Source organism: Pleurodeles waltl, chromosome 1_1 (assembly GCF_031143425.1).
Source record: "Pleurodeles waltl isolate 20211129_DDA chromosome 1_1, aPleWal1.hap1.20221129, whole genome shotgun sequence".
In the NCBI taxonomy this organism is placed as follows: domain Eukaryota; kingdom Metazoa; phylum Chordata; class Amphibia; order Caudata; family Salamandridae; genus Pleurodeles; species Pleurodeles waltl.
The window spans coordinates 620946411-620961610 of record NC_090436.1 but is presented as its reverse complement, the minus strand read 5'-3'; positions in this window follow the sequence as shown (position 1 = coordinate 620961610).

Sequence of the window (15200 nt, the reverse complement as noted above, 5' to 3'; positions counted from 1 at the left end):
TCTGCCCTGAGGGGGTTGTATTCTAGCACTGGCCATACTCCCCATACCCACAGTGGGATTCCCAGTAATTCGGGTTTGATCTGTTTCTGTTGCGGACATAAGGCCCGGGCACACAAGTGGGGTAGCGTTTTTATCAGGACAAGTGAGGGAATACTAGGTTGTAGGAATTTTCCAGATCCCTGTTACGGAAGTTTACATCACAGAAACGTACAGACACTCTGTGATTTTAGGCAAAGTTTGAGGCTTGCAGGGTATGAAAACCTTGTGGGATTCATGCAAGACACACCATCCTCAATTACCCCAGGGTGTCTAGCTTTCTTAAATGGTGACAAGAAGTTACAGATGAAAATGTCCCAAATGAATCTCCTTGCTTGCTCATTTTCAATATTTTTAATTCAACATTTAGGGGGTTATTCTAACTTTGGAGGAGTGTTAATCCGTCCCAAAAGTGACGGTAAAGTGACGGATATACCACCAGCCGTATTACGAGTTCCATAGGATATAATGGACTCGTAATACGGCTGGTGGTAAATCCGTCACTTTTACGTCACTTTTGGGACGGATTAACACCTCCTCCAAAGTTAGAAAACCCCCTTAGTTTCTTTGAAAAAATCTTGTGGGATCTACACAGATGACCCCTTGCTGAAAACAGAATTTTGTCCACTTTTCAGATATGTAGTTTTTTTTAGCTCACCTATGGCTTTCATACCTTTTCCAATACTAACTGGAAATAGGTTGATAGCACAAAAATGTGGACAAATTGGCTACCTCCTAGAAATATGCCAAAACCACAGAGAAACGTTTTTTAAAATTAATTTCTGCTTGTTTCTGAAAGCTGGGAAAAAGGTGATTTTAACACAGCTAACCTTTCGTTAAAGCTATTATTAGGTGGGAAAAACATTTTCTTTTGCAGCACTTTTTTACATTTTCCTAACATCCCCCTAAAATTTAGCTATGTTTTGGCTTTTTACGGTCCCTTTAAAGGGTACCCATAAACCCTGGGTGCCGTTACAATCCCCATGATGTCGAGACAAAAGGGCACAAATTTGGTGGGGTGTGGATACATTATGTGGCAAAAGTTATGAAGGCCTAAGTTCGAAGTACCTCAAATAGCCAAAAAAGGAGGGGCGTGGCTTGGCCAACAACCAACAAGGCTGCATAGGTGAGGAGTTCCTCTGGCTGAAGGATGGCAATGCTGCTATGAAATGTTGTCTAGATAAGGCTGGTGGCGTGGTATTGCTTGTTGCAGAGGCAATGGTGCACCTGTTCTGTAGCTATAGGTGAGTTGAAAACAAAAAGCACCCTTGCATGTCTGAGCACCGAGCTGGTATGTGCTCGCTACACAAAAACTGGGGGCTGCAGCCCTAGAGCGGAGGTAAGCCTCAGGACAAATGGCCACCACTACTGACACACATGTACCTGGAAACCACTGCAGTTGCCTAGTTGGGGGATTGCACCAAGAGAGTTCCTGGCAAAGCCAATGATGCTGGAAGAGGCCAGGGACGCCATACATAAGTTACAAAATAGGAAGGTTTCTGGCTCAGATGGCACCCTACCTGACTTCTATAAGTCATATATAGAACTGTTAGCACTTCACCTGTTAGCGTTATCTGAAAAAGTCATAATGCTTGGCTCTCTGCCCCATATGATGTGCGTAGTCCTTCTAACCATTTTGAAACCCTTGACTGGTATAGACCACTGTTTTTAATTTACTGCAATACCAAGATCCGAGCCAAGGTCATTGCAAACCGGCTCCTGCCCCTAATACCATGCTCATACTCCCTGACTAAGTGGGATTTATCCTAGGGAGGTCAACAACCCACAACTGGTTGGGGTTATATATCAGATTGACTCAGTGACGAACACGGTTTTGGTGATCCTAGATGCGACAAAGGCTTTTGACTTGATTGAGTGGGCTAATATGTTTAGATTCTGTCTTAAAATTGTCTGCTTGCACCATTTCTGGCCTGGATACAACTACTATACAAATCCAAACGGCCAAGATGAGCATTGGTGGGCATCTCTCTGACGTTATCCATATCGCTTGCACTAACAGGATTGTCCTCTGTTTCCATTACTGCACACGTTGGTGATGGAGTCACTAGCTGCCAAACTGCGGCAATGCATGGCCCAAAATGCACTTATCTTCATAGATAGACCTCTACTAATATTCTCTATCTGCGAGCTTGCCAGGAACCAGGCCGACAGGGAAGAACTCAGTCCCCCACATTCTGAAGTTCTGCCAACCCACTTGCGCAGTCCTGTTTCATAAGAGGAACTGCACCACAGGATGACAAAGCTATATGTCAAAACCACACAAATCAGTCTCAGTCCAGTTCTCAGAGTTCAGATTCCAAGGTATTAGACCTGGTAGCTTTTTGGTGGGTCTCCCCGGTCTTTTTGCCTTCGGACCTCCTGTTTTTATGGCATACAGGACTCTGTTTTTGCTGGCTTATTGTCTCTGCACACTTTACCACTGCTAACCAGTGCTAAAGTGCAAGTGCTCCCTATATAAATTGTACTGTTGATTGGCTTATCCATGATTGGCATATATGGTTTATTGGTAGGTCCCAAGTAAAGTGCACTAGAGGTGCCCAGCGCCTGTAAATCAAATGCTACTAGTGGGCCTACAGCACTGATTGTGCCACCCACATAAAAATAGCCCTGTAAACATGTCTCAGACCTGCCACTGCAGTGTCTGTGTGTGCATTCGTGCACTGTCAATTCGACTTAGCAAGTGTATCCACTTGCCAGGCTCCAACTTTCCTCTTTACTACATGTAAGCCACCCATAGGGTAGGCCCCAGGTAGCCTCAAGGGCAGGGTGCAGTGTATGTTAAAGGTGGGACATGTACTGGTGTGTTTTACAGGTCCTAACAGTGAAATACTACCAAATTAGGTTTTCACTGTTGGAAGGCCTACCTCTTCCATAGGTTAACATGGGGGCTGCGTTTAATTTTCCTTAAAGTGCAGTTTGCCTTTGAGAGTAGATAAGAGATATGGAGTTTGGGGTATCTGAACTCACATTTTAAGAATACACCTTTTGGTAAAGTTGTTTTTTAAATTGTTTGTTTGAAAAAGCCACTTTTAGAAAGAGGGCATTTTCTTGCTTAAACCATTCTGTGCCTCTGCCTGCTTGTGTATTCCATGTCTGGGTTAGACTTACAGTTGGGCTGTTGTGAATTCCCTCTAGAAAGTGACACAAAGGGAGCTGGGGTGTAGCCTGCATATCGTGATGGGCCACCTGGGCTAGAGTGGAGGGAGGAGTGTTCACTTACACCTGAAAAGGCTGTGCCTGCCCTCACACAATGCAGCCTCCGACCCCCTGATGTGTCTGGGGCCTGTCCTGGGCAAGGCAGGATCTTGTCAACAACAGAGACTTTCCTTTGAAGTAAGCCTACTTCAAAGGCAGAAAGGGGTATATAAGTATGAAACCCAAAACCCCAGACTTTTAGAATCTTTCTGGATCAAGAGGAACCTCAGAGAAGAGCTGGAGGAGATGTACTGCCCCTTTGCTGTGTGTGTGCTTTGCTGGGTCGGCCTGCAGTTGCTGCTCCTGCCTTAAAAGAGAGCAAAGGGTGAACTTTGCTGTGTATCCTGTTTGAGAAAGTTCTCAAAGGGCTTAGAGTAGAGCCTGCCTCCTGTTGGAAGTCTCAAGGACACCAAAGACTTCAGTTTCATCTGCCTGCAGGACTGAGAACTGTGAGTTTTGTGCTGTTCAGGAAGAAAAACCATTGCAATGCCACCAATGATGCCGCTGGCCTGGATTGTGACCTGAGGGCCCAGCACTCAGACATCGCCTCCCTCACACTGCAGCCCTGACGCAACGCTCCTGCTGACACCAATGCCGCTGTCTGCACCGTGACCTGTGGACACCGCATTTGAGGTACACGAAGCCCAGTCCCGACCTGCACCACAGCCCTGGTCTACCAACGCCAGCACCATCGACTCCAGTTACGCAGGCCAGGCGTCCTGGCCTGCACCGCGACCTGTGGACGCCGCATGGGTCCCACCCCGCACCACAACACTGACATGGGCTTACTGATGACAGCCCTTCAGCAACAAAAACGCCACTGCCGGCACCATGACCTGGTGCCACCGTACATGGCACCGCCCCACTTCACACCTCAGCCCGGGTCTCACTAACGTCGCTGGACACTGTCACCGAGCCACTGCCTACACCGTGACCTGTGGGCACCGCATTTCGCATCGTCCCGCTTCACACCGCAGCCCTGATGCCATCCACACCAGCGCTCCTGACTTCATCAGCCTTGAGTTTGATCTGCAACATGTGTGACAGCAAGGGCTCAATGACCACCGCACGACCTCCGGAACTGACGCATGTGATGCCGCACTCGAGACCTCATTGCAAGGTTCACAATGCCCTGTATTTCCAAGGTATTGTTTGTGGGTCTTCCCGACACCGTAGCTGGCCTGTGATGCCGCGGCCGGCCTGAACTCTTGGTTCTGTTGATCACGACGCTGTGATAGCTCCAGATGGAGCTATGGACTTCAAGGAACTGGATTTTGAAATAATTGTTGCTAAATTCATATCTTTATTACTGTATGTTGGATTTTTCTTGTTTAGGTCTTGTTTTACACAGATAAATATTGGCTATTGTTCTAAAACTGGTGTGGTGTCCTTTTGTACTGTTTTCACTGTATTACTGTGTGTTATTTGCAAATGCTGTACACATTGCTTCGGAGATAAGCCTGACTGCTCGTGCCAAGCTACCAAGGGAGTGAGCAGGGGTTATCTGAGCTGGGTATCTATCTCCCTTCTCCTAACTAGAGTGAGGATCCCTACTTGGACAGGGTGCAAACTGACTGCCAACTAGAGACCCCATTTCTAACACAAGGCCTGTCCAGAACGGAGATAAACTGGAATAAGTCAGCAGTATTCCCACTCACCCACTGCCGACCTTGACTTCCCTTTGAAATGGAGCAAAGGTCCTATTAAATATCTGCTTGTTTGGGTACACACAAATGTGGTCATTATTATTAGGATTAGCTAGAGCCGTGCAATCAGTCAACTCGAGGACCAAATAGATCGATGGCTGAAGCTACCACTCACAATGGTGGAAAGGTTAGGCCTAATTAAAATGCTTGTCTTCCCCAAGTTCTGCATTACCCCCATCACCCTGCATAGCATCTGCTTCCAAACTCTCAAGTCACTCTCCACCAGACTAGTCTGGGGTGGAAAGAGACTTAAGCTCTTCTAGGACACGCTGAGCCAGTCTTACAAGCGAGGCAGATATGCAGTACCCCACATGAAACTATACTGTGTGCATTATTGGGCCAACTCACAGAAATGTGTGGCCCACCTAGCAATTGAGTGGGGTGTGGTCCAACTCCCCGTATATCATGAGGGAGATTCCCTGATGATTCAGGCCGGTCCAGAGGTGTAGGGCCTCCTAACACAGAGTCTATAAGCAAGGTCTGCCCTGCATGTTGCAATCCCATATGCCAGTGGTGTTGTCTATAGGGGCCTGACCCAGCCGGTTGATGTGAAGGAGGGCCCCTGCCAGAGATGAGAGCCCTCTGATATCTACCTCTCTCAGATGACCTCCCCGTTCCAGCAGAGATGAGATTGTCACCACTGTAAGTTCTATATAGGACAGAAAGAGTGGTCTCCCACTAGTCCAATTGCTGTTGAGCAGGCATAACTAAATATCTTTTGCAGTCTCCTGTGGAACCTAGTTACAGTTTGACTGGTTCATTTGGTGCTGGGACCACTGACTCTTCAGATCTCAGATCTCTCTGCAGAGCAAGCATATGCCACCTGGTATGATGAGCAAGATGCAGGTGGTCAATAGTCTCAAACGTCAGTCATCCTCACTGGGACCCAGGACTGATGGTAAAACATTGGGCTCTTAACCTGAATATCGTGGCCTCAATGTTCTGGAGGGAAGGCTTGAAAATGCACCCTATTGAGGATGGCTTTGATGAACAGGTGCCTGTGGCAAAGGGGTCAGGTGTGACTTCAACACACTGATCGTGAGCCCCAACAATAAAAGGAGGCTTGCTGACTTCTGAAGGTGTTCAATGACTGACTAGTAAGCCTGCCTTCATCAGCCAGTTGCTGATGTAGGGGAAAACTGTTACTTCTAACCTTTGGACACTGTGCTGCGACTACCACAAGAAACTGGCATTTTGCATGTCCTTCGCCGCCATCCAGGCTCCTGGATCCAGGGCAGAGAGCACCTGGCCCAGTGTGAGCATCTTCAGTTAGTGCTTCTGCAGGAAGAAGTTAAGGCATCGAAGATCTAAAATTGGATTAAGGCCTCTTTCCTTTTTCAGCACTATGAAACAGAGGGAGTGACTCCCAGTTCAAATGTCCGAAGCTGTGACCATCTCTAAAGGTCCTGAACTTCCTGTAGAACGGTCTTCCAACAGCTGGTCTGATGTAGGTGGAACACCGCGCAGATCAGGAATGAATGGCTGGGATTAGCCCCTTTGGACTCTTGGTAAGACCCACTTATCAAATGTTATTGCTTGCCATCCGAGGAGAAAATGGGTGATCCTACCTTCCAAGGGTGCTTGAGTGGCGCTAATAGTAAAGTAAAGCTACGTGGAAGCTGCTGCCAGAGTGGCTGGGGACTGGAAAGTTCATGTTGGCCCGTGTGCTTCATGCCCTTCATTGACCACGAAAGGACTTAAACTCCTCAATTTGCTGCTGTCTCACCAATGGACCTGGGAACTCAGGTGCATTGGAATCAGCTGCAGAATCAGTCTCTTTATAGGGGGCCAGGAACGAGTCTGTGGGGCTCCTTGACTTCCTTGCGACTTCTCAAATGAAGGGTGGTGAGGCTGTGATAAGGCGCACTTGCACTTCTTATGTTTCCCGCTTGCAGCACAGTGTAATATGTGAGTGCTGAGACTTGGTAGAGCCTATACTAATTTATGGCTTTATTTTAAAGTCCTTTAGAACCATTTGACATTACGGTTACCAGATATAAGTGTGGCCTCATAGGTGGGGCAAGAACTACTGACAGGGATTTAAGCCAATCACACGGTGCAGCATTTGGAGTTTCCATTCAGTGGAAGCTTTACCTGATACTTTTACTGATTAGCTAAGTTATCATGAATTTACAAATCATACCAAATGAGCTTGAAAGGTAGGAGACAACAGATTCCTCATCCATGTATGTTTTTAGGCTACGTTTGATCAAAACTGGGTCAGATGAAGGAAACAAGTTAGAGAACTATAGAGTGACACCTGTGGTAGCGGAATGGAATAATCTGCTATCAAACAGCATGGATAAGATGTGTTTAAATAAATAATTAAGCACCCAAGTGTATCTTCTACATGTGGTGATGTCTGCCTGGTTTATGTTATGTGTGAACACACATATATATATATAAACCCGTGTACATCTGTTTGTGGCATGTTGTGCTGTAGATTCACATGCTATGCATATCGATTCCGACATCTAGTGATGGGCTCGGAGTGTTACAAGTTGTTTTTCTTCAAAGAAGTCTTTAAGAGTCAAGGGATCGAGTGACTCCTCCTCTTCGGTTCCATTGCGCATGGTCATCGACTCCATTGTTAGATTGTTTTCCCGCAGAGGGTAAAGGAAGGAGTGATGGAGTATATAAGTGAAAAAAGAGATGTCCATGCAAATGTTAATGAATATACATATGTACAAATGTGTTAACTAAAATTACTACAGGCTTCCGGGGAGGAGGGAGGGTGCATGTGAATCTGCAGCACAACATGCCACGAACAGATGTACACTAGGTAAGTGAACTTTTCCGTTCAATGGCATGTGTAGCTGCAGATACACATACTATGCATAGACTACAGAGCAGTTTGTCCTCCCAAAATAGCAGTGGCTTAGCCTGTAGGAGTTGAAGTTGTTTGAAATAATGTTCTTAGAACAGCTTGTCCTACTGTGGCTTGTTGTTGTGATAATACATCCACACAGCAGTTTTTAGTAAATGTATGAGGTGTTGACCATGTAGCTGCTTTACATATTTCAGCCTTTGGTATATTTCCTTAAAAAAGCCATTGTTGCACCTTTCTTTAGTGTAGAACATGCTTAAGGGGTGATTACAAGTTGCCTTTTTGCTTTGATATAGCATGTTTGTGTACATCTTACAATCCATCTTGATAAACCTTGATTTGATATAGGATTGCCTGTGTGAGGTTGCTGGAAAGCTACAAAGAGTTGTTTTGTTCTCCTAAATTGTTTGGTTCTATCTATGTAGTACATTAGAGCTCTTTTGAGGTCCAATGTATGTAGAGCTCTTTCTGACACAGAATCTGGCTGTGGGAAGAAGACTGGCAGTTCCACTGTTTAACTGATATGAAATGGTGAGACTACTTTTGGTAGAAATTCTGGATTTGTTCTTAGTACTATTCTGTGTTTGAGTACTTGGAAGAAAGGTTCCTCAAGAGTAAATGCTTGTATTTCACTTACTCTTCTAAAGAAGTAATTGCCACTAGGAAGGCAACTTTCCAGGTTAGAAATTGAATTTGGGAAGAGTGCATGGGTTCAAAAGGTGGTCCCATAAGTCTTGTAAGCACTATATTTAGATTGCAAGATGGAACTGGAGGTGTTCTTGGTGGAATGATGCGTTTTAAGCCTTTCACAAAAGCTTTAATGACAGGAACTCTAAATAAAGAGCTATGTTGAATAGTTTGTAAATATGCAGATATAGCAGTAAGGTGTATTTTTATTGAGGAAAATGCTAAATTTGATTTTTGCAAATGAAGTAAATAGCATACAATGTCTTGTAGTGATGCGGTAAGAGGAGCTATGTTTTTAGATTGACAATAATAGACCAATCTTTCCGATTTGTTTGCACAACACGGTCTAGTAGTGGGTTTTCTTGCTTGTTTAATACATTCCATACATTCTGATGGGAGTTGTAAATATCCAAATTCTATGACTTCAGGAGCCAAATTGCTAGATTGAAAGCATTGGGGTCTGGATGTCTGATTTGACCTTTGTTTTGTGTTAACAGATCCGGTCTGCATGGGAGTTTGGAGTGCGGTACTACAGATAGATCTAGTAGTGTTGTGTACCATGGCTGACGTGCCCATGTTGGTGCTATGAGCATTATGTTGAGTGAAGTTTGATGCAACTTGTTGACCAGAAATGGAAGGAGTGGGAGGGGGGGGAAAGCGTAAGCAGATATCCCTGACCAATTGATCCATAGAGCATTGCCTTTGGATAGTGGATTTGGGTGTCTGGGTGCGAAGTTTTGGCATTTTGTGTTTTCGCTTGTTGTGAATAGAGCTATGTTTGGTGTTCCCCAGTTTTGAAAGTACTTCTGAAGTACTTGAGGATGAATCTCCCATTCGTGTGTTTGTTGGTCATTTCTGCTGAGGATATCTGCCAACTGATTGTGTATCCCTGGAATGTACTGCGCTAATAGAATAATTTGATTGTGAACTGCCCACTTCCAAATTTTGTGGGCTAGAAGGGACAGTTGGGATGAATGTGTCCCTCCCTGTTTGTTGATGTAATACTTGGTTGTCATGTTGTCTGTCTTTATAAGAACATTCTTCTGTGTGAGAAGAGGTTGAAGGGCTTTGAGGGCAAGAAACACGGCTAATAACTAAGTGGTTTATGTGTAGCTGCTTCTGTTTGACATCCCATTGCCCTTGAATATTGTGATTGTTTAGGTGAGCTCCCCAACCAATCATTGATGCATCTGTTGTAATTATGGTTTGAAGCACACAGTCTTGAAACGACCTCCCTTTGATTAAATTGCTGCGATTCCACCACTGAAGGGACATATGTGTCTGGTGGTCTATCAACACTAGATCTTGGAGTTGACCGTGCGCCTGTGACCATTGTTGTGCAAGGCACTGTTGTAAGGGCCTCATGTTTAATCCTGTGTGTTGAACAATTGCAATGCAAGATGCCATCATTCCTAGGATTTTCATGTCAAATCTTACAGTGTATTGTTGATTTGGTTGTATAAGTGGAATTAGATTTTGAAAAGCTTGTATCCTTTGCGTATTTGGATACGCTAGAGCTAGTTGAGCATTTAGGATAGCACCTAAATACGGTTGTACTTGTGCTGGTTGAAGGTGTGACTTTTGGTAGTTTATAGGAAAACCTAGGGTGTGCAAGGTTTCTATTACATAACGTGTATGATTTTGGCATTGTGTACGATTGCTTGATTTTATTAGCCAATCATCTAGATATGGAAAGACATGGATATGTTGTCTGAATACCCTTGGAGCTGTTGTTATGTCGAAAGGTAACACTTTGAATTGGTAGTGTTTTCCTTGTATCATAAATCTGAGGTATTTTCTGTGAGCTGGATGGATGGGTATGTGGAAATACGCATCCTTGAGGTATGAGGTCCAAGGCTGTCATAAAATCTTGTTTTTGTAGCAGTGGGATAACATCTTGCAGCGTAACCATGTGAAAATGTTCTGATAGGATGTTAAAATTTAGTGTCCGGAGGTCTAATACTGGCCTGAGGGTGCCATCTTTCTTCAGAATTAGAAAGTATAGTTAATAAACTCCTGTTCCTAGTTGAGACTGTGGTACTAACTCTATTGCTTGAGTAGTAGATATTGAACCTCTTGTTGTAATAGAACTGTATGTTCTGGGGTTAACTTGTGATACCTTGGTGGAATACTTGGAGGAGTGTTTATCAATTCTAGGCAATAACCATTGCGGATAATTGATGGCACCCAGTTGTCTGTGGTGATGTTTTGCCAAAGTGTGTGGAACTGCTGTAGTCTTCCCCCCCACAAGAGATTTGTGGAGTGCAAGGGAGTGAGGGAAGTCATTGTTTTGGTTGTGTTGCAGGCTGTTTAGAGGTTTGGAATTTACCTCTATTTCTAGAGTATTGCCCTCTATATGTGCCTTTAAACCCAACTCGCTGGTACGGGGTTTGGTAAGTTGGTTTTGCTTGGGAAGTTGATGCCACTGAGGGTTGTGGTCTGAAACCTCCTCAAAACTGAGGCTTACGAAATGACCTTCTATATGGTGTAGAATAGAGTGCACCCATTGCCTTTGCTGTGTCTGAGTCTTTTCATAGTTTTTCTATTGTCGCATCTACCTCTGGCCCAAAAAGATGTTTCTCATCAAAGGGCATGTTTAACAAAGCCTGTTGTATTTCTGGTTTAAAACCAGAGGAGCGCAGCCATGCATGTCTACGAATAGTAACTGCTGTCTTCACACTCCTTGCAGCGGTATCAGCTGCATCAAGGGCAGACCTTATTTGGTTATTACTAATAGCTTGCCCTTCCTCTACTACCTGTTGCACCCTCTTCTGGTGCTCTTTTGGGAGATTCTGTATGATATCCTGCATCTCATCCCAATGGGCTCGATCCTAACAAGATGGTAGTGCTTGGGAATTAGCTATCCTCCATTGGTTTGCTGCTTGGGATGCAACTCTCTTTCCTGCAGCATCAAATTTTCTGCTCTCCTTATCAGGAGGGGGTGCATCTCCTGAGGACTGACTATTTGCCTTTTTCCTTGCAGCACTAACCACTACTGAATCAGGTGGCACTTGATAGGTTATGTAATCAGGGTCAGAAGGTGCAGGTTTATACTTTTTCTCTATTCTAGGCGTTATTATTCTTGGTTTCACAGGCTCATTAAAAATGTGGTCTGCATGCTTTATCCTGCCGGGTAGCATTGGGAGGCATTGGTACCTAGAATGGGTTGAGGATAATGTATTAAACAAAAAGTCTTCCTCTAGTGGTTCTGTGTGCATTGTAACCCCATGATAGGCTGCAGCCATGGCTATCACCTGATTATATACTGTAGTATCTTCAGGTGCAGATGGTTTATAGGGGTAGGTGTCTGGGTCGTTGCTTGGGATGGGATCAGGGTCGTAAAGGTCCCATGGATCAACAGTGTCTTGTTGTGAGTCAAAAGATGCGTTGGAGAATGCATTGGTGTAGGACTTGTTTGAGGCGAGGTAGGCAGGTGCGGAGAAGGAGGAAAAGACTGTGGAGGTGCTGGCTTCTCTTTTTGTTTTTGCACTTCAGCTGGGGGCTGTGCAGTGTCCACTGCCTCCTGAAATGCCAGCTTTCTCTTTGTTTTTAAAGGAAGTGCTGTGATTATTCTCCATGTTTCTTTATGGCTGTGTATCCAAGACTGTCTCTCATCTATAATTTGAAGGACTGGTTCAATTTCTGTCTCTTCCTCAGATGTTTTATGGCTTTCTAGCAGTCTTTTGGAAAGTCCTTGTTCCTCTGTATAACCTGCTTTTTTTGGTCCTGAAGTTTGATGTTTTTTCGGGACCGAAAATGATGAGGAAGTTCTGGGCTCCGAAACAGTTTTTCTAATTTTCGCCTCTGAAAATTTTTGTTTTCTACTGGAGTCTGAAATGGAGTTTTTAACAGTTTTTGTCGACCCCAAAGTCGTCGGAGGCGTGCCCTTTTCCTGTGCTGAACCCGAGGGTCGGTCACCGACAGTCTTTTTCGGGCCGAACCATGGCCTTCCGGCAGTGGGGTACCCAAGGCCTTCTGTTGTTTCTTGTGACGGGGTGCAGGGGCAGACGTACTCACATGCTGGCCGGCTGTGATGGGTCTGTTGTTACTCGGATTACTGTACCAACTCTGTGTCTCGGATAGAGACTGCTGTTTGCATTTGTTCCTCTTCTGTAACGTCGAAATGTTCTCTGCTCTTTGATGCCATATCCAACCTTCTTGCTCTTCGGTCTCAAAGTCTTTTTCATTCGGAACAACAGGCCTTGCAGTTTCCCTCCCGATGGTCTGGAGAAAGGTAGAGGTTGCAAACCAGATGTTGATTTGTGTATGGGTACTTAGCGTGGCACCAAGGGCAGAATCGGAATGGAGTCCGATCCAAGAGGCTCTCCACGCGGTTGGCCCTAATAGGCCAGAGTTGGGCGCACGAGCCCCGAAGGGCGAATAAAGTTGTTTTCCGGACAGTACTGCTGTTTCGATGGTAGATGAATAACGCGATCAATACAATACTAACGAAAAGTAAGGTTTTTAAAAGTTTTCCGAATTGAAATCTCAGAGCGAGAAAACACATCCGAACCTGACAGCAAAAAGAAAACAATGTAACAATGGAGTCGCTGATCATGCGCAATGGAACCGAAGAGGAGTCACTCGATCCCATGACTCTAAAAGACTTCTTCGAAGAAAAACAACTTGTAACACTCCAAGCCCAATACTAGATGTCGGAATCTATATGCATAGCATGTGTATCTACAGCTACACATGCCATCAAATATATATATATATGTGTGTGTGTTTGTGTGTGTGAAGGCATGTACACATCTGAGCACTTTATGTTAATATGGAAAATAAGGATGAGTCACCATTTCATGGAATGTGGAATCACTGGGCAATGTATATCCCACTGGAAAGGTAAAGATATCATGTGGTCGATGCATTAAAGAATCAGTAATGAAGTTGTATATGTAATTGTCCATAACAAGAATTAAAATAGCATTGTCTGATATTTTAGTTAAGGCAAGCCCCATTGCATTCATGGAAGAAAACTTCTTAACACCCATTAGCCCCAAGGACGATGACAAAGTTATCATGGCCATCCAAATATGCGTCTTTTTTAGGTAGTCCAAGAACTTTGGAAGAGGAAGGTATATGTACTTGTGTGACTGGTTGACAATAATAGATTCCTGGACTGCTCCTGGACTTTGAGTATGGAAGAGGTATGTCTGGTATGTCTGTGTAATACTGGGGTATTGGGTTTGTAATGATGAGATAGCTGTCAAATACTATGGAGAAACAAATATATATGGTGGATTTTGAACTGAAGTTATTTTTTGTATAAGAGATAAATAAAGAATTAACGTGATAACTGGAGTGCATAGATCATTGTAACAATTTACCATAAGAATTGACTGATGTGATACAGGTTAAGCAGGATATTTTGTAATTTATGCATGGTGTTGCACTTCTTTCCCGCACCTAAAAGATACATTTTGGGGTTTCCCTTGGCTATACTTTAAAATACTAAATCAGTACATCCGAAGGCAGGAATTCACTGTTTAAAAGATCTATCCTTAAGTGAGGTGGTAGGGCGAAGGATGACAAACAGTGTTCTATGTTTACACACTTTTAAAAGCTACAGAATATGCCTTAAACAAAATACATCCAAAAATAGTAAGAAGGAAAATGTGACTGACCCACAGATATTGGTTTTAACCAACCACAATCATGACAAAACTTCAGAACTGAAATGCGACACACACACAACTAAGTTAACATGGAGTATATTAATCTACAGGTGGTCACCACAAAAGTACAATCATTAATATAACTTGCCGTAGAATAGAGGACCTACCAGTCGAGGTGTATAATAGCTCTGCAGGATTTATAAACATAGACAAAGTCAAACTGCTGCCCTAAGGAACCCACAATCAACTCTAAAGTGGGGCATAAGTGGGTTGATAGGGAAACAACAACAAAAAAGTTTAATTTCAGACTCTCCTGTTATCCTGGCAGAGTAGCATTACCTCGATTAAAGAGTTTTTCCAAGATTTTACAGTTAGGGCAAGGGGCTGGCTGGTTATGGTTTATAGATACTAGGGAGAGGATGGACAGGAAATTCAGACTATGATGGTGTGTTGCTAGGTGACACCCAGTACAACATAGTGTTTAGGAGAGCAACAACAGCAGTATGAATGCTCGCAGATCCACAGAATAAAAAGAATATTAAGGGGTTTAGGAGAACCTCCCTTATATGCAACCCTCACCATGTCCTCCATAGGACACCATCACACAGACAGACAGACAGACAGACAGACAGACAGACAGACAGACAGACAGACAGACAGACAGTCAGACAGACAGACAGACAGACAGACAGTCAGACAGACAGTCAGACAGACAGTCAGACAGACAGTCAGACAGACAGACAGTCAGACAGACAGTCAGACAGTCAGACAGACAGACAGTCAGACAGCAAATGGAAGGAGATCATGGGAGGGTCAGTTGAGAAAGGTAGAAAAGCTTTCATTTGCCACATGAAGACTTCAATCCATAAAGAGGGTCTCAATTATGGTTTAAATGGACAAGTGGGTGTCATTAAACACATCGATCTCCAGTCCTGCTCTTGTCATCCACAAAACACTGATTTCTGGTGGGTTAGTCTAATTAGTTAAATGGAAGCAAAACAAGACTACAATACCCAGAATGCATTAGGCTATCACACAAGAGTCTAAGATTAGAAACAATACCCGTAATCACTTGGAGAAAAGTGGTCACCCTCATCGTGAGTACAAGGG